Here is a 25899-nt window from a genome sequence, read left to right on the forward strand (position 1 = left end):
ACTTAAGTTTAACTTTTGAATGAGTTTAAATTTCAAATTTTAAAATATAAGTGTAAATTTAAAATTTAAGGATTAATTAACATTTGGAAATAATTAAGATTTTGAAGGTTAATTTTACTTTGAAAATCAATTAACATTAACACTTTGAAAATTAATTAAATTTGAAAGTTAATTGATATTTGAAACTTAATTAAATATGAAAGTTAATTACTTAAAGTTTTGAAATTAATTAAAGTTTTGAAATTAATTAAGCTTAGAAATTAATTATAATTAATATTTGAAAATAATTAGATTTTGAAAATCATTTGAGAAGATTTTGAAAATTAATTATGATTTTGAAATTAATTAAGCTTTTGAAATTAATTAAGAATTTTGAAATTAATTAAGAATGTTAAAATTAATTAAGAATTTAGAAATTAATTAAGAATTTTGAAATTAATTAAGAATGTTAAAATTAATTAAGAATTTAGAAATTAATTAAGAATTTTAAAATTACGTTAAGTTTATTAAGTTGAGTTAAATTTATTAAGTTGAATTAGTTTTAAGTAAGTTAAATTTATTAAGTTGACTAAATTTATCCTAAGTCCACCTCATCTTTTTCTAAATTATCAATCAGGGAACCTTATGTGTTATTGTGAGATGGTTAATTTTCTCTTAAATTTAGATTGTAATCTAAGGATTGGTTTACATTTCAGTTAGACTCTGGTTTTATAGTTAGTTAATTAAATATTTATTTCGATGATTGGCTTCCAGACTGTGGCGAGACATTAGACCTTCTTGGGTATGAGATTATCCACCACTTCTAGACAAATTCTTTCAAAGAAATTGAATATTTAATTTCCTTACAGTAACTTCTAGGTTTAACTAGTTAAGTGTAGATCAAGCCTAGGTCCTTATCTAGCCTAGTCTAAGCATGTATAGTAAAAGTAGTAAAAGAAATCATCAAACAAATCTATTTATCAATAAAAATAGTCTTTCTAGTTTCTATTGGCTCCCCCTGGATCATAGCCTTGATAAGATCTATCAAGGTAATGAATTTGATCCTTGGAGATCCAATATTGGCTAAGTCCAACTTGATTAATCAAGTTAGACTTGGAGATCTATGCTTGGACTACTTTTCTATTTGATCAATTTACTAATGATAAATATGATCTAAATCTTTGTTTGGCCTTGAATCCAAGTCCAGTTCGGTTGTATACGACCCTTTGTTTTCCAAGAATTAGGTCAAGATTCTTGGAGCTCAAAGTGAACCATTCTAATGAGTCCTTGAGTTCTTTGACTTGAGTTTTAAAATTAGAATTCTCTTGCTCAGTTAAAGAACTCGAGTTAGTCACTTCCTTAAGGGTTGTTACCTCTTTTTGGAGTGACTTAACCCGGACATTGGATTTGACCAACTCTTTTAATAAGTATGAAACTAGATTTTGTAATTCATCTATGTTAGTATCAGAAATTAGAGAGCTTACAATGTTATTTGGACCTTCTAAAATGAATATGGATCTGTGGCTTCTCTTAGACTCGGTTTCCGATTCGCTCTCGTTATCGAACTTGGACTCGGTTTCGGCAATGTACGCTTGTACTGGTAGAGCAACAAAGCTTGTCTGCTTGTGTTCTTCTTCGTTAGACTCTTCAGAGGACTCGGACCATATTTCTTTTAAGGACTTCCTTCTTCATTACTTCTGGTTCGGACAGTCCGGCTTGTAGTGTCCCTTCCGATTACAACCGTAGCAGGTAACTCCAGATTTGGCCTTTGGACTGCTTGCATTGTCTTGGACTGAATAGCCTTCTTCATGAATCCTTTCTTTTTTTTATAGAGTTTGCATACTAGGTTGATGATCTCGGCTGTGATTTCGTCGTCGTCATCTTCTGAGTCCGATTCATCTTCGGACTCGGGTTCGATTCTGCGCTTTGCTTTTGGTTCCCGGGTTCTACTCGTACCTACAATCAAAGTAATATTGTAAAATACAGTGCCCAAATAATAATTAAATAATAAGGTTATTGGAAAAATAATCTTATTGGATTTTTCAGGAATTTTTAGGAATTTTCTGGGATTTAATCAGAGCTCGTATGACGTATTTTAAGAGGATCAATTATTGGGTTTAGAGAAAGCCTGTTTAGAATACCTAATAAGTGGGAATTGATTGAGGAATGTACTTAGTATTTGATTAAGCAAACCTAAGTATATTAAATCCATTATTACCCATGCCCTAAACCTCTCCACGCCGAAGCCTCCTTCATCCCCGATCCTTCTCTTCCCCCGCCGAACCCTTCCTCCCTTCCCTCTCTCGCCGACTCCCAATTCTCCCTCTCTTTTGCTTGATCGACGCCGACGACCTTCTCATCACCGGCACCGACCACTTGAGTTCTGACCCGGCCATTGCCCTCTCCCCTCCTCCCCAAGCCGATGTTTATTTTGCTTGAGAATGGATCGGCAACGCAGTTGATTGTGGAGGAGTCGTAAGTTTTGCGGTCCTCTGATCTCCCATTGTCGTTGAGTTCTCCTCTCTCTCAGCATCGTCTCTGTCGACGCTCGACATTGCGCCACTTGCCACCCATCGCCGATGCCAGCTCTTGATCTATCGACGCTGACCATTGATTCATCATCTCCGTGACCTAGAATTGCTACCGCCGTTCACTTGATCGCTACCCGACGCCACCTTATTGTCGGGTGCCACTGCCACCGAAGGGAGGGTCGACACAAAGGAAGACGGGTTTGTTCTCTCCTTAGCTTGAGGATCGGGCAGAGTAAAGGAGGTTGCCACTGGAGGGATCCCTGCTGCGGAGCCATAGAACTCTTCCCCTATCACACGGATCCCTTCACTGGAGTGGTACCACAACCCCTGTCCCAGCAAGCTCGCCATCTTTGCACTTCCTTCCGATCACACACCTTGCCATCACGGATGAGTTGCTAAGGTTGGTTGTGTCTGGGATGTTCTTGTCAACATTTCTGTTGTGTTGATGTATTGCTTAATTAGCCATATTGGTTGTGCAGATCCTATGTATGATGAAATGCTTAGTTCCTTTTGTGGTCTCGGTTCGTGTCGTCAATGCCGTCATCGGTTACCATCTTCCATGGGTAGTTCTTGGATCAGTGGTAATTGTGAGAAACCAAGCTCAGTAGGCTCTCCTCTGCTACCAAGTCGTCGGCCCAAGGTCGCACGGATCATGGTTATGCCACCCTTTCACACGATGGTGCCTATACTGATCATGCCATTGTGATAGTCTCCACCAGCCATTGGTTGCATTTGGCTCCTTCACCGAGAAGCTGTTGCAGATCTGGAATTGAGGTAACAAAACTAAATCTGAACAGATAATGAATTGTGCTTAATTGTTAAGTTTGGATTTGATTAGGGTGATGACTAGTTGTTCAACTAATGAGGATTAGTGTTGATGAATTGGAAGGGAATAATTAAGTTTTAAATGACGACTTGTGGTTGATTGAGGATTATTGAATCAATTGACTGATATGATCAATTAAGCTTGCATTTGGATTATGGTTTGAGGTTGTTGATCTACACTTAGTTAGTTGAGATTGATCTTGGGTCAGATCTGAAATTGTTGGAGGAAGCTAAGGTATGTTATCTTTAGGTAATGAAATGTGTTGATCCTGTGTTAGAAATTGGAATTTAGGAATTTATTCATGAGTTATATTAGTTGCCAGATTTCTAGTTAGCAATTGATCTCATGGATAAACTATGTATGTTGGATTCATAATGGTTATTTGGTGAATGAGTTATATAGGTGGATACAAGATTATTATTAGCATATTATAGAATTGGTTGTTTATTGATGATTGATGCCAGGATTGGATTGTAAATGAATTAATGGATTCATGTTAAGTTGAGAAACTCAAGGATTAAATGATTGGATTAATTGGTGATTTAGGTGTAAACCTAACTTAATTAGGTTGTAGTATAATAAAGGTTGATTGGGGGATTACTCAAGGATCATGTTTGATTAGCGTTACCCTAATTAGAATAGGGATTTTGTTTGGTTATTTACTTCCTATGTAATTAGCTAAATAGACTATGTGATCGCAGGACTTTGTTTCGGGACGAGCATCTTGATATCGGATTTCGGGATACGATTGACAGATAAAGGCGGGTACTTCTTGCTTTATCTTTCTAGCACATTGATCTTAGTGCATGAGCTATATGTTTAGATGACTACTATGTTTATCTTGACTCCACTCTTATTTTTCCTGCGTTTGATACCTCCACTCAATCTTTGAGCTACTCATTTTCTGTATCTATACAGTCTCTCGTTGCTATCGATGATATTTAGCAGATACTATATTACTAAGTATCAGATACCAGATACCAGATACCAGATGCCAGACATTAGATATTAGGTATTGGATATATAGACACCTGATACCATGCTTTGGTTGTTTTTTATTTACACACCTTATCGAGCACGCCGTTTCACGTAGCATACCGCTTCGTGTTTATTTACACACCCATCGAGTACGCCGGCTTCACGTAGCATACATGTTTCGCTTATATATATATGATATTGCATTGTTCGTGATCACGTCATCGACGATTCCGTCGATCCTGTCTCCTCGTGGTTGAGGCGGTCGTTGGCCTGGGCGCACTCGACCACTCGTGGGTAGTGGTAGCTTGCGGCCGCACGTCCTGTCGTGCCCCCACTCGCACACTCATGGGTAGTGATTCGGAGTCGAATAGGACCCACGCCGCAGACGTGGCTATTCAAACTACTACGCACTGCCCATCCGGCCACCGAGAGTAGGCCTTTGGGTAATGTTATTGATCCGACCTCTCACCATACAGGTCGTGTGCGAGAGAGCGGGCGACCATCCGTATACTGTTGTTATTATATCTACCGGTTGCTTACTTATCTTTGTTGCTTATTATCTACGCCGTTATTAGCTTATGCTGTTGTTGTTTATTTATGCTGATATGCTTACATAGGTTAAGATATATACTTGTGGTATGTGACCAGACACTAGCTTACTTACTATTGACATGTATTACCTCACATGATACCCTGTAATTATGAGCAGTACTGTAGCAGGATTTTACTACACCTACCTTCCATTACTAGCCTAGGATATGGTTTCAGGTGTGGACACTTATTATGATATCACTGTAGTATCTGCTATTTCTTTACGAGACTGTATACCTTTGTATCTCTAGTTCTTTACTATACTCATGCACTATCTGTCTATTACCCGCTGAGTCTTTATACTCACCACCCCGTATATTGGTAATTTCCCCAGGTAGCAGGTAAAGGATTTATGGAGTCGCCTGGAGAGCCTGTCCGCCAGTCCCACGTCACATGCGAGGACGACCTTACGATTTTAGTATTTCTTACGCTATTTGTATTTTGGGTTTTGTACTTGTTTATGTATTTGTGTTCTCTTGTATTTGGATTGATATTATTGTGTCAAGCCGAGCCAGCTCGCAGTTAGTTGTTTTATGTTTTGTGATCATTATTTGTGATTTCCGCTGTGTTGATTTTAGTACAGCCGAGTGGACTGATTATATAACTGCGTGGTTGTGTATATATATTCCAGCCGTATGTGGCTGATGTATTTTGTATGTATGTATGCCTCAGATTGTCACCCGTACAGGGGAGATGCTGCCGAAATTTTTCGGTACGGTCTCCTCTGGGGGCGTGACAAATACCTTTCTCGGCTGGACGTGCATTAGTCTGTTCGTGCAATTCAAATTATGAAAATAACTCATCTAACTTAATTGATGAAAGATCCTTGGATACTTTATAAGCATCTACCATGGATGCCCACAAAGTATTCCTTGGAAAGGCGTTAAGTGCATACCTTATTATGTCTCGATTCTCAATCTCTTGTCTGATCTTGTGAAGTCCATTCAGTAGATCTTGTTTCTGCGCGTGAAGTTGGCTAGCCGTCCACCTTCCTGCATTTTTATGTTATATAACTTATTTAAAATTAGATCGCGCTTACTTACTTTCATATCGGAGGTGCCTTCGTGCAGCTTGATCAGCTTCTCCCATAGTTCTTTCGCGCTTGAGAATGGACTAACTCGGTTCAGCTCTTCCTTTGTTAGACCACATTGAAGAGTACACGTTGCTTTGGCATTGGCCTTGCCCTTCTTTATTATACTTGCGTCTTAGTTCTCGCATGATACTGGTTTTTTCGTGCCGTCGAGTGGGAGTGAGCTGTCGGTTTTGATGATCATCCACATCTCAAACTGGGTTTAGAGGTAGGACTCCATTCGACCCTTCCAATAGATGAAGTCCTCGCTGGAGAATAGAGGCGGGCGGGCTGTGTTGTAGCCTTCTTGATGGGCCATTTAAGAAATAAAATCTCGCACAAACAAAAACAGAAAACTTTGTTCCAAGACTTGGTCTTGGATTAGTAGTACGAGATTAAAAATAAATGCGTGAACTCGAGTGGTGTTGCACCAGCTTTGAGTGAAAATTTTGATTGCGATAAAAACAGATCGGAAGGTGGTAATTTTACTGATTTTGATCGACTTCGAAAAATTAAAAATTACCACAAAAAAAATGCTTGAATGGTGGTTTCACCAATTCGAAACAACCCTGCTCTCATACCAATTATAGGATCGAAAGTGCTAGAGGAAGGAGGGGGTGAATAGCGCTCGTGGCTTTCACTTATGTTTCAGAAATATGCAGTGAAATAGAAGTAAACGAAAAAAAAATTGCTAACACCAGGAGTTTTACTTGATTCAGAGCCTATGACGACTCCTACTCCAAGGCCCGCACATAAGAGTGCTTTCGACGGGCAATCACTAATCAATCCGGAATAAGTACAAGTACAGTGATTGATTACAAGTAATTAAAAACTTTAAAGAATACCAACAACTTAGAAATATGGATCTTCAGTGCGATGGTTGTCAGAGTAGCTTTTGAGCGTCGAGGAGGCATTTTTTGAGTAGCTCGATGAAGCGAAAGTCGTTCGTTGTGTTGTTTTAAAGCTTCTAGTCAAGGCTACTTTTATAGGTTGTTCTGGGCGCCCGGAATCCCTCCGAGCACCTGAACCATGTGGCTCGGCCACTCCACGCGTGGCACATTAGCTTGCCGATAACATTTGGGTTTCAGGCACCTGGACCGAGTCCGGGCTCCCGGACTAGCTCGGGGCGCCCGGAAAATAGGGTTAGTCTAGGTAAAAATAATATACATATAATATGAAATTATGACAGCCTTTGACTGCCTGATTTTGACTTTGAGTTTCATTGAAACTCTAGGTCGAACCAACGCTTACTGTTCCCTCGCAGGGGAACGTGTCCTCACCTACTCCTCTCAGGAGAGTTTATTTGTTGCTAGCTCGGTAGTTCAGACCGACTGGACATTTTGCTCAGCGCTTGAGGCTCCAGGACTTTCTTCTTGATGTTCGCTCCATGACCCATTCAGTCTTTTCACCTGGTCCACGACCACCAGAACTTTCCACCTAGAGTCCCTAACCCTAGGGTTTTTGCCCGAAGCCTTCAACCCGCCAAGACTTTTCCACCTAGGGTTACCACCCGCTAGGACCTAGGGTTTCCACCCCCTAGGGTTTTCCACCTGCCTAGCTACAGTTAGGACTTTTGCCTAAGTACACTTAGGGCTTTCCTGTAAATTCATTCAAACACGTTCGACCACAAAATAACTTAACTTTAAACCCTTTGACATAATCAAAACACAGGTTCTATTGACTGGTGCTCCCTGCACCAACAATATCTATGGACTCATTGATTAGTAGGATACAAGAATGCATTGTTGGATCGTGAAATGTCGATAGAGGGGGGGTGAATATCGATTCGAAAAGACAGCGTTAAAAAGAGTTAAGCGCAGCGGAATAAAAAAAACTTTAGACAAATGGACACGATGTTTTTTACTTCGTTCGGAGCCTGTGACGACTCCTACTCGAAGGCCCGTACTCCGTGAGTACTTTCGTTGGGCAATCACTAGCAGTTCGAAAACTATTACAATTTAAAGTACAGGAATGCTAATGAAAATAAAGCAAATACCGACAAGAATTAAAGAAAAGGAAAGGAGTGTATTGTCGGATCTTTGTTAGCGTCGCAGGAGCGCAAAGCAGTAGAGCAAGCAGTGGAAGACTTTCTTTTCGTTGTATTTTTGAAGCTCCCCTTTGACCCTCCTTTTATATGAGGCTCGGGGCGCCCCGGATCCCTTCCGGGAGCCCTAGTGGGACGTGGCAGGTCCAACCAGCAAGCTCCACGTGGCGACGCGCGAGTTTGGATAAAACTTACCTCCGGGCACCCATATCCCTTCCGGGCGCCTAGACCTCCGGGCGCCCGGATCCCTTCCGGGCGCCCGGACCTCCTATTTCCAGGAACTCCTTCTCTTGCAAAATAGAGTTAGTCCGAGACAAATATATATCCTGTAAAACAAATTGTTAGCACAATTAAAGTTCAACAAAGTAATAGAAAAGAGTATGACTTAGATTCCGTCTTTCCGAGACTGGAATCTAGTCACGATCTCGACTTAGATATCCAAAATGGATCTAAGTCGGATCGACGCCTAATGTTCCCTTCCTGGGAACGCGTCCTCGCAGTCACTCCCCTCTAGTGACTTACCTCACTTACCTACCAAACGTCCGGTCAGCCCGTCGACCCGTCTGGACTTCGTGCCAGCTATCCGGTCAGCCCGTCGACCTAGCTGGACTTCGTGCCTAAGCGTCCGGTCAGCCCGTCGACCCACTTGGACTTCGTGCCAACTATCCGGTCAGCCCGTCGACCTAGCTGGGCTTCGTGCCAGACATCCGGTCAGCCCGTCGACCTATCTGGACTTCTCCTGCACACTTGATCAAAGTGTCATACAACAACAAACTAACTTAATCTGATTTGTCATTCATCAAAACCTAGGTTAAATCGTTAGTGCTAACTGCACCAACAATCTCCCCTTTTTGATGGAATGACAACCTGGTTAAGTTAGTGAAAAACCTATGCAGGAAACAACATGCATTTATGTGGTTTTTAAGTTAGTTTGTATTTTCAGTTTTGGTTTAGCTAACTTAACTACCTAACCCTCCCCCTTTGTCATTCATCAAAAGAGCTAATGTTAAGTAATCATAGATACAGATAAAAAAATTGTCAAGATAACCTAGGGGAGTTTAAAAGATAGTTTTCCCTTTACTTCTTAAGAAAAACTAAGTCTTGAAAAATAGCTGATTTATAACTTAGTAACTTTGAAAAATAGCTAATTTTTCAAGTATAGTTTTAAAATTAAGGAAAATGATTTTTAGAAGCTTAGTTTGTAAACTTAAAAAAAATCTAATTTCCATAATTTTCAGTAACAAAACAATTTTTAAAACTAATTTTTGTAAAATTTTAATTTTCAAATCAAATTTGCAAATATAAGTGATTTTTTTTTTAAAAAAAATTTAATTTTCAAAAACTAAGTTAGATCTAATTTTCAAAATCAATTTTTAACAAAAAGTAAAACCCAAAACAACTTAGTTTTATAAGAGTTAGTTTTCAAAAATAGGTTTAAAATTTTTTTTTTTAAGAAAACATTTTTCAAACACAATTTTTTTTTAAAAAAGGAAAATTTTAATTAATACCTCCCCCTGAACATAAAATGTTGAAAGTATTTACTAAAAATATTCAAAGTAGAATAATTTTCAAAACAAAGGAGTTTTCAAAATAATTTTGTAAAATTCTTTTTCAGAATCAAATTTTCAAACTTCAAAAAAAAAATTTGCACACTTTTAACCAAATTTAGTTTAAACTTTGATTTTAAAGAATAAGTTTAAAACTCAATTTGAAAAACTGAAGTAGTTTTATTTCTCCCCCTGAATCTGACATTAAAACAAATGTCTAACTAGTTTGTTACTGACTGACTTATCAGAAGATAGCAGCTGTCACTTGATTAGTCAAATTAAGTTCAACCTTAACTTGATTAATGTATATTTTGTATTTAACGCCCAGACTTATATCGATGCACTGAAATAAGCATCTTAAGTCTTAGGCAAGTGGCCTATACATCTCACCCCTTTCTATGTTTGTTAAACACAAGCAAGGTAAGCCTAGGGTTTTGGTGAGATGCTCAAAACTAGTCCTATGAGTACATGCTTTCTAAGGATTTTGAACTAGTCTAAGGCTAAAAATATATTTAAAAATCTACAAATAGGAAAGTTTTGAAAATGAAATATGTTTTAACCTATAATTTGAGAATAACCATTTTTGAAATTTGAAACTCCTAGTCTATTAAGATCGAACATAATCAATCCATATCAGAAAAAACACTAGATAGATCAAAAGTATTCTTCAGGTGATGTAGATAACTGAAGTGTCATAACTAGAGCTACTGAGATGAGGAAGGGGGTGGTCCAGATCCCAAGGAGCGGAGTAGTGTCATCAGCTCAGTGTGTCGGGTCTGCCCGTCAGCTCGTAACTCGGAGACCTCTCGCCGCATGTCACGCTGAAAGTCAGAGTTCTCCTGCTGGAGACTCGCCATGGCTCTCTCTAGTTCGGTCATGCGGTCGGCTAGAGTGCGTGGTGCGTGACGTGGTGCTCGAGCTGGTGGTGGAGGTGGAGCGGCCTCCTCCGGAAAAAGTGCAAGCATGAACTCATCCTGCTCGGCCTCCCCCTGTGCGTCTGGATCGTGCTGGTGCTGTGCCCCCCTCCGCCAAGACATGGTACCGTCACCCTCATCTATGTGGATACTAGCTAGAGAGAAGTTCCTAGTTGCTATAACGTCAAACTCAGTCATATAGCGAATGTCTCCTCTAGTGACATTAATGTTCAACGAGGACATATATGCTATCAGAATGTGACAAAAAGGCATGTGGAATCGTCTATCAGTCACGTATCCAGCAGAGTAGATAATGGTGGAGAAGATATGTAGGCTGATGTCAATATCTAACCTATGACTCAGGGCATAGAGTAAAAATGAGTGGAATGGGCGCATCACGGCGATGTCCCGTGTGGTCAGTGGTAAAATGCAGAAGACTAAGACCCTATAAAGAGCGTAGTCCTGGACTCGAAGTTCTACCGACCTAAACTGGGTCACAGTGGGTACTCGCTCTCCCCCCAAAAAATATGAATAAATCGTATCAAGAGTGATATGTGAGTAGGGATCTCCGAATGGTAGATCCCCGGGAGGATAGCACAAAAAGGAACAAGTGGATGGACGTAATCCTAAAAACTCCCGGATCATCGTAGGGGATAGCGTGATATCAGTACCCGCTGCCCTAGTGGTATAGGTAAGGTCGTCTACTTTCACTAAGTTGTTGTAAAATTCAGCACACAAACTTATGTTTACCGAACTAGTACATTCAACAAGGTTTCGTAAGTTATAGTGGTTTATAACCTCCATAACGGGAGCACACGAAACTAGGAAGAACATTCTATCTATACATTTAGTCCTAATGGCCATATAAATAGTTGACTCAAACGTGATTCTAAGTTCATCTGTGGGAAACCTAGGGTCAGTACTAGCATTAGAGGGCCCAGCACCAGTATTCTTTCGTTTTCTACTGTATATAAACGAGATATTCTAAATGGAAATATCAAGACAAATTTAAAGAATTATAAGACAAAAAGAATTTACCGAGGAGCCATCGTAAAATATAGAACTGATGACCTCGGTTGAGTCGCAGCAGCGTCTTCACCGCAAGAAAATTTAATTTTAGAGCACTCTCACACTGAGGTTCGGATAGAACTTTGGTAAGAGTGAAAGATTGTGGGGCAATTGTTGGGGGCGCCTGCTGCCCCCTATTTATAGGGAGCTCCGGGCGCCCGGGGTTGATTTTGGGCGGGGCGCCCGGATCCCTTTCCGGGCACCCCGGAAGGGAGTATCAGGGGCGCTCGCCCCTAGTTTTTTTTTTTTAAAGTTAATTTAAAATAATTTTTAACGTTAATTTAATTTTATTTTTTTTTAAATTTAAAATAATTTTTAACGTTAATTTAATTTTACTTTTTTTTTTAAATTTTTTTTAAAGTTAATTTAATAGTTTTTAAAGTTAATTTAATTTTAAAATAATAATTTAAAATAGTTTTTAGAGTTAATTTAATTTTAAAATAATTTTTAAAGTTAATTTAATAATTTTTAAAATAGTTTTTAGAGTTAATTTAATTTTAAAATAAATTTTAAAGTTAATTTAATAATTTTTAAAATAGTTTTTAAAGTTAATTTAATTTTAAAATATTTAATTTTTTTAAAAATTAATTTAAAATAGTTTTTAGAGTTAATTTAAAGTTAATTTTTTTAAGGTTAATGAAATTTAATTAAATTAATTTAATTCAAAATTTAATTTAATTAATTTAATTTGAAATTTAATTTTGATCCTTAGTCATCTCACCCGATCTAAGTTTTCAATCAGGGAATCCTATAATTTTGTGAGATGAGTTGGATTTTAATTATGGAGTTTGGTTTAACTTGTGTTAGATTCAGGTTTAGCTTTGGTCTCTACAAATAGGCATTCTTCGGATAAACTTCTAAGCTTGGTGAGTCACTTGGACGTCATTAGAAGTAACCAACCTTTCGAGGTTTTCCGAATAGTCCTATCCACGGAGCTTAGTACTAAATCTTGGTCTAACTAGTTAGGATCCATTTAAGGGTAGCTTCGGTCAGTTCCACTTGGCCAAATGCACCAGATCGAAACCATATCTTTCTAGACATGCGATGCCCAAGCTTCCCTAACGTACTATCATCCAAAAACTTCACCAGTACCATGATTCAAGTTGAACTTGGTCTCTTTTTAACTAAGCCTAATTACCCTGCTGGGTTAGTTTGTTTAGGTTACCCTGTCGGGTTAGTTTGTTTAGGTTACCCTGTCGGGTAAGTTAGTTTTTGGAGGTGCCAGCTATTCTGGAGCCTCCCCCTGAATTATTGGCCTTTAATTTAAATTTTCGTTTTAGGTTTGTGTCGATTTCTTTTATAGTTAAAATTAACTTGGTGATAATTTATATTTTGTTGAGTTTTAATATGTTTAAATTTTGATTTCTTTGATTTGTATTTTGGTTTTTGATTTGGTTTATTCGAGTTTATATAATATATTTTTTCTTTAGGTATGTAATATTGATTAATTCCTACTTGCGTGGTCAAATACGCTTTCGGAACCCAAGCTTGATTAGTTGATTTGTATTGGGTTATTAATGATTTAAAGGTTTTATTTGAGTTCGACTTGTATCCAAGTTCGGTTTTATTATAACATGCTTTTTGATTGTTCAGGATTAAGTCTAGATTTTTTGATCTTGTAGTGAATTTTTCTAGTATTTCTTTTAAGTTATTAATTTCTGATTTTAATGATGAATTCTCTTCAAGTATTAGATCTTGAGTTAGATTTGAATTTTTTATTTGTTCCTTGAGGTCTTGATTTTCCTCAAGGAGTGATTTGTCTTCATTTTCTATTTTAATTAACTTACTATTTAAGTAGGAAATAATTTTAAAATTTTTTTTGTTTAAATTAAAATATACCTCATCCGGGCCTTCGGAAACGAGTACGGACTCGTGTCTTGATTCGGGTTCGGACCCGTCTTCATCTCCCGACTAGTCTTCCGTTTCAGCTTCGCGGGCCATCAGCGCGAGGTGGCTCTGGTGCTTCTGTTCTTCTACCTCCGATTTGTCCTAGGAGGAGTCGTCCCACGTTGCTTTGAGGGCCTTCTTTTTGGTTGGCTTCGGTTTGTCGAATTTCAGTCTTGGGCATTCATTCTTGTAGTGCCCCTTTTTGTTGCATCCGTAGCAAGTCACATTCTTTTGTTCCGCGGGAGGACTGATCTTTTGAAGGTCCTTTTTGCTGAAGCTCCTTTTTCTCCTGGTGAATATTTTTCTTACCAAGTTCACCAGGTATTCTTCGTTTTCTGAATCTTGACCGGAATCCTCTTCGGATTCAGACTTGCTCTTCTTTTCTTTGGATGAGCCTGCAAATAAAGCAATACCTTTCTCGGCTCCAACATTAGTTTGTTCATATAATTCTAACTCACAGAAAAGCTCGTCTAATTTTAACTTAGATAGATTTTTCAAAATTTTGTAGGCATCTACGATCGATGCCCACAAGCTATTACGAGGAAAGGCATTTAGTGCGTACCTTATTAAATCTCTATTTTCCATCTGGTGGCCTATCGCGTGGAGTCCGTTGAGGACGTCCTTGATTCTCGCATGCAGTTGACTTGCCGTTTCCCCTTCCTGCATTTTTATATTAAATATTTTATTTAAAAGTAGGTCTCTTTTTGTTACCTTTGCATCGCTCGTTCCTTCGTGTAGCTCGATCAGTTTGTCCCACAATTCTTTAGCGTTCTGATGCGGTCCGACCCGATTCAGCTCTTCTCGTGTTAGGCCGCAGTGTAGCGTGTTGATTGCCTTGTTTTCTGTTGATGCCTTTTTCCTCATGTCCGGAGTCCACTGTTCCGGGTCTAGTGGATTTCCGGAGTTGTCGACTGGAGTTCGGTACGCCTTTATGACGTTGAACCATTGATCGTAGTCTGTCTTTAGGTACACCTCCATTCTTTTCTTCCAGTACGAGAAGTCATCCCCGTTGAATAGGGGAGGACGTACTGTGCTAAAGCCTTCTAGTTGAGACATTCTGCACACAAGTAAACAACGAAAAAAGAATATCCCAAGACTTGGTCTTGGATTAGCAGTGCGGAAAAAAAATAATAGGAGTATCTAAATTAGTGTTGCACCAATATAGATTTAATTGCAACGAAGAAAAAAAATTCCTAAATTAATAATAATATCAGATTTGAATTCAGCGTAAAACAAAAATATTTTCACCCCCTGTCTGATTGGTGGTTGCACCAAATCAGAGCGGTACCGGCTCTGATACCACTTGTTGGATCGTGAAACGTCGATAGAGGGGGGGTGAATATCGATTCGAAAAGACAGCGTTAAAAAGAGTTAAGCGCAGCGGAATAAAAAAACTTTAGACAAATGGACATGATGTTTTTTACTTCGTTCGGAGCCTGTGATGACTCCTACTCGAAGGCCCGTACTCCGTGAGTACTTTCGTTGGGCAATCACTAGCAGTTCGAAAACTATTACAATTTAAAGTACAGGAATGCTAATGAAAATAAAGCAAATACCGACAAGAATTAAAGAAAAGGAAAGGAGCGTATTGTCAGACCTTTGTTAGCGTCGCAGGAGCGCAGAGCAGTAGAGCAAGCAGTGGAAGACTTTCTTTTCGTTGTGTTTTTGAAGCTCCCCTTTGACCCTCCTTTTATATGAGGCTCGGGGCGCCCCGGATCCCTTCTGGGCGCCCTGGTGGGACGTGGCAGGTCCAACCAGCAAGCTCCACGTGGCGACACGCGAGTTTGGATAAAACTTACCTCCGGGCGCCCGGATCCCTTCCGGGCGCTTGGACCTCCGGGCGCCCCGATCCCTTCCGGGCGCCTGGACCTCCGGGGGCCCGGATCCCTTCCGGGCGCCCGGACCTCCTATTTCCAGGAACTCCTTCTCCTGCAAAATAGAGTTAGTCCGAGGAAAATATATATCCTGTAAAATAAATTGTTAGCACAATTAAAGTTCAACAAAGTAATAGAAAAGTGTATGACTTAGATTTCGTCTTTCCGAGACTGGAATCTAGTCACGATCTCGACTTAGATATCCGAAATGGATCTAAGCCAGATCGACGCCTAATGTTCCCTTCCCAGGAACGCGTCCTCACAGTCACTCCCCTCCAGTGACTTACCTCACTTACCTACCAGACGTCCGGTCAGCCCGTCGACCCGTCTGGACTTCGTGCCAGCTATCCGGTCAACCCGTCGACCTAGCTGGACTTCGTGCCTAAGCGTCCGGTCAGCCCGTCGACCCGCTTGGACTTCGTGCCAGCTATCCGGTCAGCCCGTCGACCTAGCTGGGCTTCGTGCCATACATCCGGTCAGCCCGTCGACTTGTCTGGACTTCTCCTGCACACTTGATCAAAGTGTCAGACAACAACAAAATAACTTAACCTGATTTGTCATTCATCAAAACCTAGGTTAAATCGTTAGTGCTAACTGCAACAACATGCATGACCATGCTTAAATGAGTCAATATGTAATATTGAGCCTATTTAATTGAATGCATCTACTTAGAGATCAAGAAACACAAAGATTGATAAGAGAATGACACAGTCTATTCCTCATTGATCAATTTAGATATCAAGGATAGAAATATTTAGTTATGCAAGATGCTAGACATGATCTCAACATTCTCGTCACTTGGGTAATAATGATGTCTTGCTAGATGCCACTCATTGTTTATATATCTAAAATAGTTTTAGATACATTGCCAACGTTACGAGAACCTATTGGGCCACACACAAATAATAAGTTGATTTGGAGATAGGTTCATATAATGAATTATTGGATTAAGTCTAATTCAAATTCGACTCATTGAGCTAGACCCAATTAGATCCAACTATTGAATTGAGTCCAATTTGAATTAAACTCATTGAGTCAATTTGGATTGATGATTATGTAGGATTGAAAGAGTACGATAGAGGGGGGGTGAATATCGCGCTTTTAAAAACTTTTCTTTTACTCGTTTAAATCAAAGTCGTGCAGTAGAAATTAAATAACACACTTCAATTACATAGTTCGGAGCCTAGGTCGACTCCTACTCCAAGGTCCATGATCCTTAATCGTACCGTTGGACAATCTACTAATACTCTTTTCTCCAAAAATCTCGGAGAGAAGCAGATCCTACAATGAAATGAGTAAGATAGTAACAGTATGCTATCTTACTTTAGATTAAGTACAAAATAAGCTAAATAAATATATTGATTACTTAGATAGAAGATGCAGCTTGATCGGTACTTCTTGGATGGTACAACAACTTACTTGATGGATGCGTAGAAGAGTAGTAGCACGAACAGCAGCTTGCGCAGAGATGAACTTTGAACAGATTAGTTTTCGTTACTCAGCATCGGACCTCGAGCTCACTTTTATAAGAGTCATCGATGTTCGATCGACTGATCCTTGGGTTCGGTCGATCGAACCAGGTCCCTTCCATCTTTGCTAAGATCTAATGTTGATTCAATCTTCATCATTTAATGACATTAAAATGTTCGGTCGACTAATCCCATTTTTTGGTTGCCGAACAGAGAATTTCCCTATTCTCCGAGATTCGTACTTAATGTTGCATTGATGAGGTGTTCGTTTGGTCAACCGATATCCTGGTTCGATCGATCGATCAACTTAGTTTCCTTCTCTTCTTCTAACCGAACTGATATGTGCCACATCATTAGGGTTTGGTCGATCGATAAAAGTTTGATTGAATTTTCTTTGCTTTGGTCTGAACTTATGTTTGCTCTGAGTTATCCTTATTCGGTCGACCGATCCTCCTGTTCGGTCGACCGATCAGGCCGAACCTGTAAAATAGAGTAAAACAGTATATTCCTGCAAAACATTTATTAGCATAATAATATATATAAAATGTATGAGTAGTATTAGACAGTAGAACTGTCTTGATCTCAACTTGGGAACCTTTCTGGTTTCTTCAGTTGGAGCAACGACCTTATGTTGTTCCCTTCAGGAACACGACCTCACTATTTCTTCTCCAGTTGTTTACCCCAACCTACCTGCCAAACATTGCTCCTCCAGATCTGTTTGGACTTTTCACTTAGCCTTGATCAGCTCGCCAGGACTCTCTCAATCTTCGGTTCTCCAGACCTCTCGATCTCACCGTCAAGTGTCAGGTCCTCTCGAACCACTTAGTCTTTCCACTTGGATTTTACTATCTACTAAGACTTTTCCTTCCTAGTCTCCAACTAGGTCTTTCCCGATTGAGTAAACAGCCTGCACACTTAGTCAACTTGTTAGATCACAACAAGACTTAACTTGAACCTTTAACAATATCAAAACTTAGGTTTGATTCTGGTGCAACCTGCACCAACAATCTTCTCCTTTTTGATGGTTGACAATAAAGGTTCAAAGTTAAGTTAAAATATACAAAAATAAATAAGCAAGCATTTTTAATTTTAACTCTCCCCTTGAGTTAAACATCTCCCCCTGAATTCACTATCTTTTCCCTTTTGACACACATCAAAAATATGGGAAACAACCACACTTAAGTGAAGTTTAATTTTGAAAATTTATAAAGGAAAAAAGATCTGAGAATTTTATAAAGGCAAAATTTTCAAATTTGCGTAAAGTAATAATAAGAGAAAATTTTGAAAATTTAGGGAAGTAGAAAACATTTGAAAAGTTTTGTAAAGTTGAAAAAATTTCGTAAAGTAAAATTTTCAAAAAAAAATTTGAGAGTATTTGAAAAGATAAAATTTTGAAAATTTTCTAAAGGAAAGAATTGAGAATATTTGAACAGTTTTAGTAAAGTGTAAATTTTGAAAATTTTAGCAAAGTTAAAATTTTGAAAAATTTTCTAAATTTGTAAAGAAAATAATTTTGAAAATATTTGAAAATATAAGTAAAGGTAAAATTTGAAATATTATTAAGGAAAAAGTTTTAAAAATATTTGAAGGCGTTTGAAAATTATAGATAAAATTTTAAAAAAAATTCAAAAGAAAAAAATTCAAAAGTAAATAATTTTCAAAATATTTGGTTAAAGGTTTCAAAAAAATATAAAGGAAAGGATTTTAAAAATTTGTAAAAAAAAATTAGTTTGAAGCCCGCCCTAAAATTTATAATTTTCTAAAAGTTCAAGCATGGTTTAAAAAAAATGTCCTTATGATGAAATGTCCAACCTTTGTGCAAAGCTAACTACCACAAGATAATAGCTATTGACTTGACTTGGTCAATTTGAGTGTTTAAGTCTAACTAGTTTGTTACTAGCTAGTTAACTCAAATTGATCAATGTATGTTGTTTAAAGTCCAGATTTATAGCGATACACTGACATAAGCATCTGAAATTTTAGGCTAAGTCCTAAGCATCTCACACCAGTCTAAGTTTCATAATATACAAACAAGGAATTCTACTGTGCTTGTGAGATGCTGACTACTAAATCTATAGGATCATGCAAATCTACGATAAGATCTAGGAAACTCCAAAAAGAAAAAAGATTTGAAATAGTTTTTGAAAACAAAATTTTGAAGGGGGAATTTTTTACAAACATAAATTTTAAAAAACTAATAGTTATTATTTTTCAAAAATATGTGGAGAAATAAAGAAGACTATTCTATAAAACACATTCCTAATTGTTTTCTTAAGCTACTAAATTCAGCTTCAGGTAAAGGTTTAGTAAATATATCAGCTAGGTTAGATTTTGATTCTGTTGGACCCCATGGTTGTTTTGATGTAATCAACCAAGTTAGGTTGAGTCCTATTTTGTTTTAATCCTTGTGTTTAAGTGTGCAGGAGCTTAGGTACACAAGAAGTCGAGCGAAAGACGCAGCTGGCGAGAAGGACGACACGAGAAGGGAGTCGATGGGTTCGGTGCGTCCGAGGGATGAAAGAGCTGCGGAAGAGTACACCGGTAGACGAGAAGAATGTACACGATGTTCGAGGGATGAGAAACCAGAGCAGAAGCCTGCTCAAGGAGAAGGTCGAAAATTGGGTTCGGGTGAACCCTATTTCGATTAGTCGCAATCACCCAAATGATCGGAGCTTCAGAAGAAGAAAAGGAGTGAAAAGAAGTTGGAGTTATTCATACGCTGCAGCATTGAGGGCACCCTCCATGGCGTTGAGGGTGCCCTCAACCTAGTCAAGTGACCGTTTCGCATTTGGATAAAACTTTATCCAAATGCCACTCTGGAGACACCCTCTATGCTTATGGGAGGTGCCCTCAAGCTAAAGATAGAGTTTTCAGGCCCTATAAAAAGGGTTCTGGAGTTAGAAATTAATCATCAACTCTTGTATTCAATTCCTAGCAACTATTAAGCTTTCATTGTGTGTAAAAGGCTTCTCCACCTTCAGAGAAGGAGATTCTTTTTGAGCTTTGCAACCGCCTTGGATTAACAACCACCTGGGTTGTAACCAAGTCAATCCTTGAGTCTCTTCTTTAATTCTGCTCTTTTTTTTTAATTTATTGTTGCACTTTAAGAGTTGAAAGAACAAGGAGGGTATTTTTTTGTTTCAGGCAATTCACCCCTCCCCTCTTGCTGGCCGCTGCGCCAACAAGTGGTATCAGAGCCTAACAGTCTCAGAAGGACTAACCTCCATCTGAAGCAACAAAGATCAAGACGATGGCTGGTGCAAGTATTCACCCCCTAAAATTCGACGGAGACTTCGCTACATGGAAACGCCGAATGGAGGTATTTTTTAAAACATATTTCGATATTCTATTAACAATGAAATACAGTTTTGTAGCATCTACAGATTAGAAAGGAGCCGAGAAAGAAGAATATCAATGGACGAAGAAAGAGCAAGCCGATTTAGTGGTGAACGGGAAAGCAAAATTCCATCTACTCAGCGTCCTTCCGCCCCAAGAGGTCAACCGAATCGTTAGCTACGTCTCCGCCAAAGATCTTTGGGAGAAGTTCCTGGAGCTCCACGAAAGTACTTCAAAAGCGAAGTTAGCAAGGCGGGGCATCCTCCAAACTCATCTAACAAATCTCCGGATGAACAATGGAGAAAAGGTAGCGCAACTCCAAGCATGAATTAAGGAGCTAATAACTCAGCTAAACAATCTTAGAGAATCGGTAATAAACTGAGATTCGATCTGGTATGCGCTCAACACCTTCCCAAGAACTTCAGAATGAGCGTCCTTAGTAGATGCATACTACATCTCTAAGGACTTTGAGGTAAGTACGCTAGAAAATCTATTTTCTACCTTTGAACTCCACGAATCTCAAATTACATATTCAAAAGACATAGAAAAGAGAAACCTCAACGTTGCCTTAAAGGCAAGGATGGAAGATCAAGAGTCCGAGACATCCATCGATGAAGATGAAATGACTCTACTGGTAAAAAGGTTCAATAAATTTCTTAAGTCTAATAAGTTTAAATCGCAGTCAAGAAGGCATCATCAAAACAAAAGAACTATCTGATTCTACAACTATAATGAAGAAGGGTACATCAAGAATGATTGCCCAAAATTGAAGGAAAAGGACAAGCACAAAAAACCAACTTCCTTCAAGTACAAGACCATGAAGTCCACTTGGGATGATTCTTCATCCTCTGATTCTGAGGTAGCAACCTTCTTGGGACTAGCACTAATGGCTAACCATCAAGAAGAAGATGAGACCAGCTCAGAGATGAGCATAGATGAAGGGGGAGGATCAGAAGAAGAAAGCTGCGATGAAGGGGGAGCGTCAGAAACTGAGGTAAGTGAGGTATGTGCTCTAACCCCCAAACAGTCTTTTCGGTTTATAAAAGTTCTTACAAGAGACTTAGTGAAATTAGAAAAATAGATTGCTGAGTTAAACAGAATATTAGATAACTTGAAATCAGAGAATGAAAAATTAAAATTGCAAATTGAAAATTTGAAATCAGATACATGTTGTTAAAAACCAAACATTTTTCAAAAGTCTAACATTAAGATTTATGGAAAATTAAACTGGTACATTAAAAAACATCAAGGACAACTAAGAAGAATACCTAAAGGATATGTACCCCCTAGATATCTAATTAACCCAGTAGGAAGGAACCCTTATTGGGTTCCAAAATTCTATCTAGATTAAAACCTTCTGTTAATCAAGGCTTTTAGAAGAAATTAAATGTTCCAATTTTTTAAAAGACTTTGTCTAGAAGTGATTGATGATTCAATAACCAAGAAGGTCTAGTGCCTCGCCACAGCTTGGAAGTCGATTATTGAATTAAATGTTTAATTAACAAAATAACAAGCAATTAAGATAATGCTTTTTAAATTCTTGTCAATTATTTAAGCGTTTCATGTTTTTTTTTTTTGGAAATTTCTAACTTGGAAATTGTTTCAAATTTTGTTTAACTTGGAAATTTTGAAAATTTTGAAAATTTGCGACTTGAATTTTTTTTCTTTCTTGAAATTTTTTAATCTGTACCTTGTTTTTTTATGTGTACCGTATTTTTTAATGTGATAAAAGGGGGAGAGAGAGGTATAAGTTTAGGGGGAGTTAGAATATTTTGTCAAATTATTTTATTTTATTAGTATTGCAATTTCTTTTTTGCAAACTTTATGCTTGAAATGATGTTAGTTCTATAATTTCTTTAAATTACTTGTTTGTTTTACCCTAACTTGAACTTGGGTTGATGCACATCAAAAAGGGGGAGATCGTTGGACCTCGTGATTGTTTTGATGTGATCAACCAAGTTAGGTTGGGTCCTATTTTGTTTTAATCACTGTGTCTAAGTGTGCAGGAGCTTAGGTACGCAGGAAGTCGAGCAGAAGGCCCAGCTGGCGAGAAGGATGACACGGGAAGGGAGTCGACGGGCTCGGTGCGTCTGAGGGATGAAAGAGTTACGGAAGAGTACACCGGTAGATGATGTGCGTAGATTTTATATACTTTTATGCATGTTTTGACGCACATTTACATACTTTGAGCTTGCTTGATCCATGCATTTTTATACTTCCAGCTATTCTTTTAACATATTTACTCTTTTTGTTCGGAGATTTGCTTTTTGTGCATTTTTTGTACACAGGAGTCGAATTTGGTGAAGATTCTACATTCTTGGACAAACTTATGAGCTAAGCATTGGAGAAAGCCCTTGCCCTGCCTGGGTGGAGTGCTCTGGCCGTGTGGTCAACCAGGAGAAGCAGACAAGGAACTTGGCCTGGGCGTGTGAACCTCACACGGCCGTGCCAAGTTTTGAAGCAAATCAGAGTTCAATCCTTACATGGCCGTGTGGATCTACATGGCCGTGTAAGGTTTCCAGAGACCAAGAAGGCCCTGGCCGTGTGCATCACATGGCCATGCAGGGTTCCCAGCGCTTAAAAGTGTTCTGGCCGTGTGCACCACACGACCGTGCCAGGTTTCCAGAAGCTGGGGCAGTCCAGGCCGTGTGGATCTACACGGCCGTGCTTGGAGGTCTTGATGGGAATTGTCCACGGCCATGTACACCACACGACCGTGTATGGATGGTAGAGAGGGGAAAGGCTCTGTCCGTGTGAACCTCACACGGCCATGCCTCGGGGCCGTGTGGCGCCCAAAAGCCCTCCTCTATTTAAAGCCTCTTTGAAGATTTGAAAGGGGATCTTCTCCCCTTTGGGAGAAAGCAAGATTTGGTGGATTCCTCCCATTCTTGGGAGGATTTTTGGGTGATCTAAAGGGAGATCTTGGTGAATTCAACTCCGGGAGCAAGGATTGGATCCGAAGATGGAGCTACATTGTAGATAAGTTTTCTTTCTCTCCTCTTCTTGGATTGGGATTGAAGAAATGCTTGTAATCTTCTTATCTTTGGTTTTCTTTCCTCATTTTATGGAGTAGATCTTTGTGTTCTACGATGGAGGGAGTATTTGTGAGATAAATTGATGTAAACTCTTGTGGATTTGCCATTTCTTTGCTTCAATGATGTTGCCTAGTTTGTATCGATTGGATCTTGAATGATTAATTGTGATTAAGGCTTAATTCTCATTCTTGATTGATTGTTTGTATATCTTATAAACTTTGTAGAGATTAATTCTCACTCGATTTTTCGAGGGATCCACGTGACAGGTGCAAGCCCGTATAAGGACGTTTGAGGGATAACCTTGAAGGGGAAATGAGAATATTCAAGAGGGTAGGATAGATTTTATGATTCAATCCTTGTATCTTTATGGGTTAAGAAGCTATGAACTTCTATGTTGATATCCGAGGGAAGCATAGTAATAGGTGCAATCCTGTGTAAGGACAACGTAGGTTCATATCTAATTGATCACATTTAGGTACATGTTTCAGTCCTAAGCCGATTATCTATTGCAAGAATGAACCGGCAACCTTCTATAAATATTAGACAATTGAGAAATAAGAATTGGTAAATCATATACATTCAAGAGATCTTACAAAGAAACCAAAACTCCTAGAACCTCCCTTTATCATAACTCAAACCCCAAACTCTTGTTTGTTAATCTTTCATTTTAGATTTGTTTTTCATCCTAGCATTTAAAACCAATTGATTAGTTGTTTAGCTAATTCGCTTTGAGATATTTCTAGTGCTTATTCCAGTCTCTGTGGATACGATAATCTTTTATATTACTTGTGACATTTCCGTACACTTGCGGAACGTGACAAGTTTTTGGCGCTGTTGCCGAGGACTGCGCTATAACATTGGAGATTATCAATTGAGTTAGACTAAACATAACATTTCTACTTCTTTTCATTTGCATATTTGTAACTAATCTCTAGTTTTCTGTTTTCATTTTCCTATATACTTTCTAACTTCTTGGAAATTCTTTTGTACCAATTTTAATTCTGCATTTTTTTTGTTTTCTAACATTCCAATCTTACCTTTCTCTGTTTTTAATTAATTTCTTTGTTTGATTTAGTTTCTATTGCAATCTTGTTCTTGTGTATGCGAAGATCTAACTTTGCAGGAGAATTTTTTCCTCTTGACCCTGAAATTGATAGAACATTTCATAGAAGAATTCTGCAGAGACAAATTGAAGAACAAGAGCATTTGAACATGGCTAATAGACCACTAAAGGATTATGCAGCACCTTATGCTAGGGGTTTTCGATCTAGTATTTCAAGAACTTAGTGGAGGCAAATAATTTTGAGATCAAACCTGCAATTATTTTCATGGTGCAGCAAAATCAATTTGGTGGAGGACCACATGAAGACCCTAATCAACACTTAGAGGTCTTTTATGAAATATGTGGGACAATGAAAATGAATGGTGTTCCTTCAGAGGCAGTGCGGTTATTATTATTTGGGTTTTCTTTGAGAGATAGGGCCAAGCAATGGTTGAATTCTTTGGCTCCCAATAGTATCACCACTTGGGAACAATGTGAGCAACAATTCCTTGATAAATTCTATCCCCCAAGTAAAACTGCTCATATGAGGAATTTGATTGCAAGTTTCAAACAAGCTGACTCAGAATCTCTATTTGAAGCTTGGGATAGATACAATAGTATGCTCAGACAATGCCCTCACCATGGTTTGTAAAGATGGTTAGTGTTGCATACTTTCTATAATGGTATTAATTATCATACCAAAGTGTCCCTTGATTCAGCTGCTGGAGGGGCACTCATGAATAAAAATTTGGATGAAGCTAAGGAAATCATAGAGAGTGTAGCACAAAATCATCATCAATGGGCAAATGAAAGAAGTGGTGGTCATCCTTCAATAAACCCAATAACAAAAGCATCAGGAAAGTTTGATGTTGATGCAGTGACTTTATTGGATGCAAAACTTGATGCTCTTACAAAAATATTTGAGAATATGAGGACTAGTTCAAATATGGTAAATGCCATTGCTATATCTTGTGAAGTATGTGGGTGTTCAGAACATTCAAATGACTCATGTCCATTGGGAGCTATCACTGCACATATTAATCAATTGGAGCAATGTGATGCAATCATGGGTTTCAATCAAAGACAGAACAACCCATACTCAAATACTTACAACCCTGGATGGAAAAATCATCCAAATTTATCTTACAGAAATAATCAAGATCAAGGACCATCTATGGGGGCAAGACCAAATTTTCAATCTGGGCAACAAAATTTTCAGCAACAATCTTTTCAAGGCTTTCCTACATCAAAAATTGAAAAGATGCTTGAAGAAATTATCTCCAATCAAAATGAAATGAAGCAGGATCTATTGAAGCTTACTTAGAGAATGAATAATTCTGAAAAGCATCAAAAGATTCAGGATAGCCAAATTGCCCAGCTAGCTTCCTCATCTTCTAGAGCACCAGGACAACTTCTTGGAAAACCTGATGTAAATCCTATGGAGCATTGCAACATAATTGAGCTTAGGAGCGGACGTACCTTGGGAAATCCCCAAGTGACTGCTCAAAAAGGGATGCAAAATGAAGAAGAGCTCTCTCCTCCTACACCTAGTCAGATTTTTGATAATAAGGAGAATACCATTGAGGTTGAAGAGACTCTTCCACTGAACCATCAGAGCAAAGTTATCCCTTTTCCCCAAAGACTCAATATGCTTAAAAAGGATGAAGAATTCGATAAATTTTTGGAGAAGGTTAAAGAGATATGCGTTG

General features: G+C 38.5%; 1 long non-coding RNA gene and 1 other non-coding gene across 2 annotated transcripts; one reads left to right on the plus strand and one right to left on the minus strand.

Annotated features, from left to right (window-relative positions):
• Positions 1 to 2184: 2184 nt before the first annotated feature.
• On the plus strand, positions 2185 to 4103 carry LOC122015848. The gene is made up of 3 exons (XR_006120980.1): positions 2185 to 2910; positions 2990 to 3284; positions 4038 to 4103. It is a non-coding gene; the product is annotated as an uncharacterized LOC122015848 (long non-coding RNA).
• A 20629-nt stretch (positions 4104 to 24732) lies between these two features.
• LOC122018293 lies at positions 24733 to 24838 on the minus strand. Its single transcript, XR_006121712.1, has one exon. It is a non-coding gene; the product is annotated as a small nucleolar RNA R71 (small nucleolar RNA).
• Positions 24839 to 25899: the final 1061 nt, after the last annotated feature.

Source organism: Zingiber officinale, chromosome 8B (genome assembly GCF_018446385.1).
Source record: "Zingiber officinale cultivar Zhangliang chromosome 8B, Zo_v1.1, whole genome shotgun sequence".
Lineage (NCBI taxonomy): Eukaryota > Viridiplantae > Streptophyta > Magnoliopsida > Zingiberales > Zingiberaceae > Zingiber > Zingiber officinale.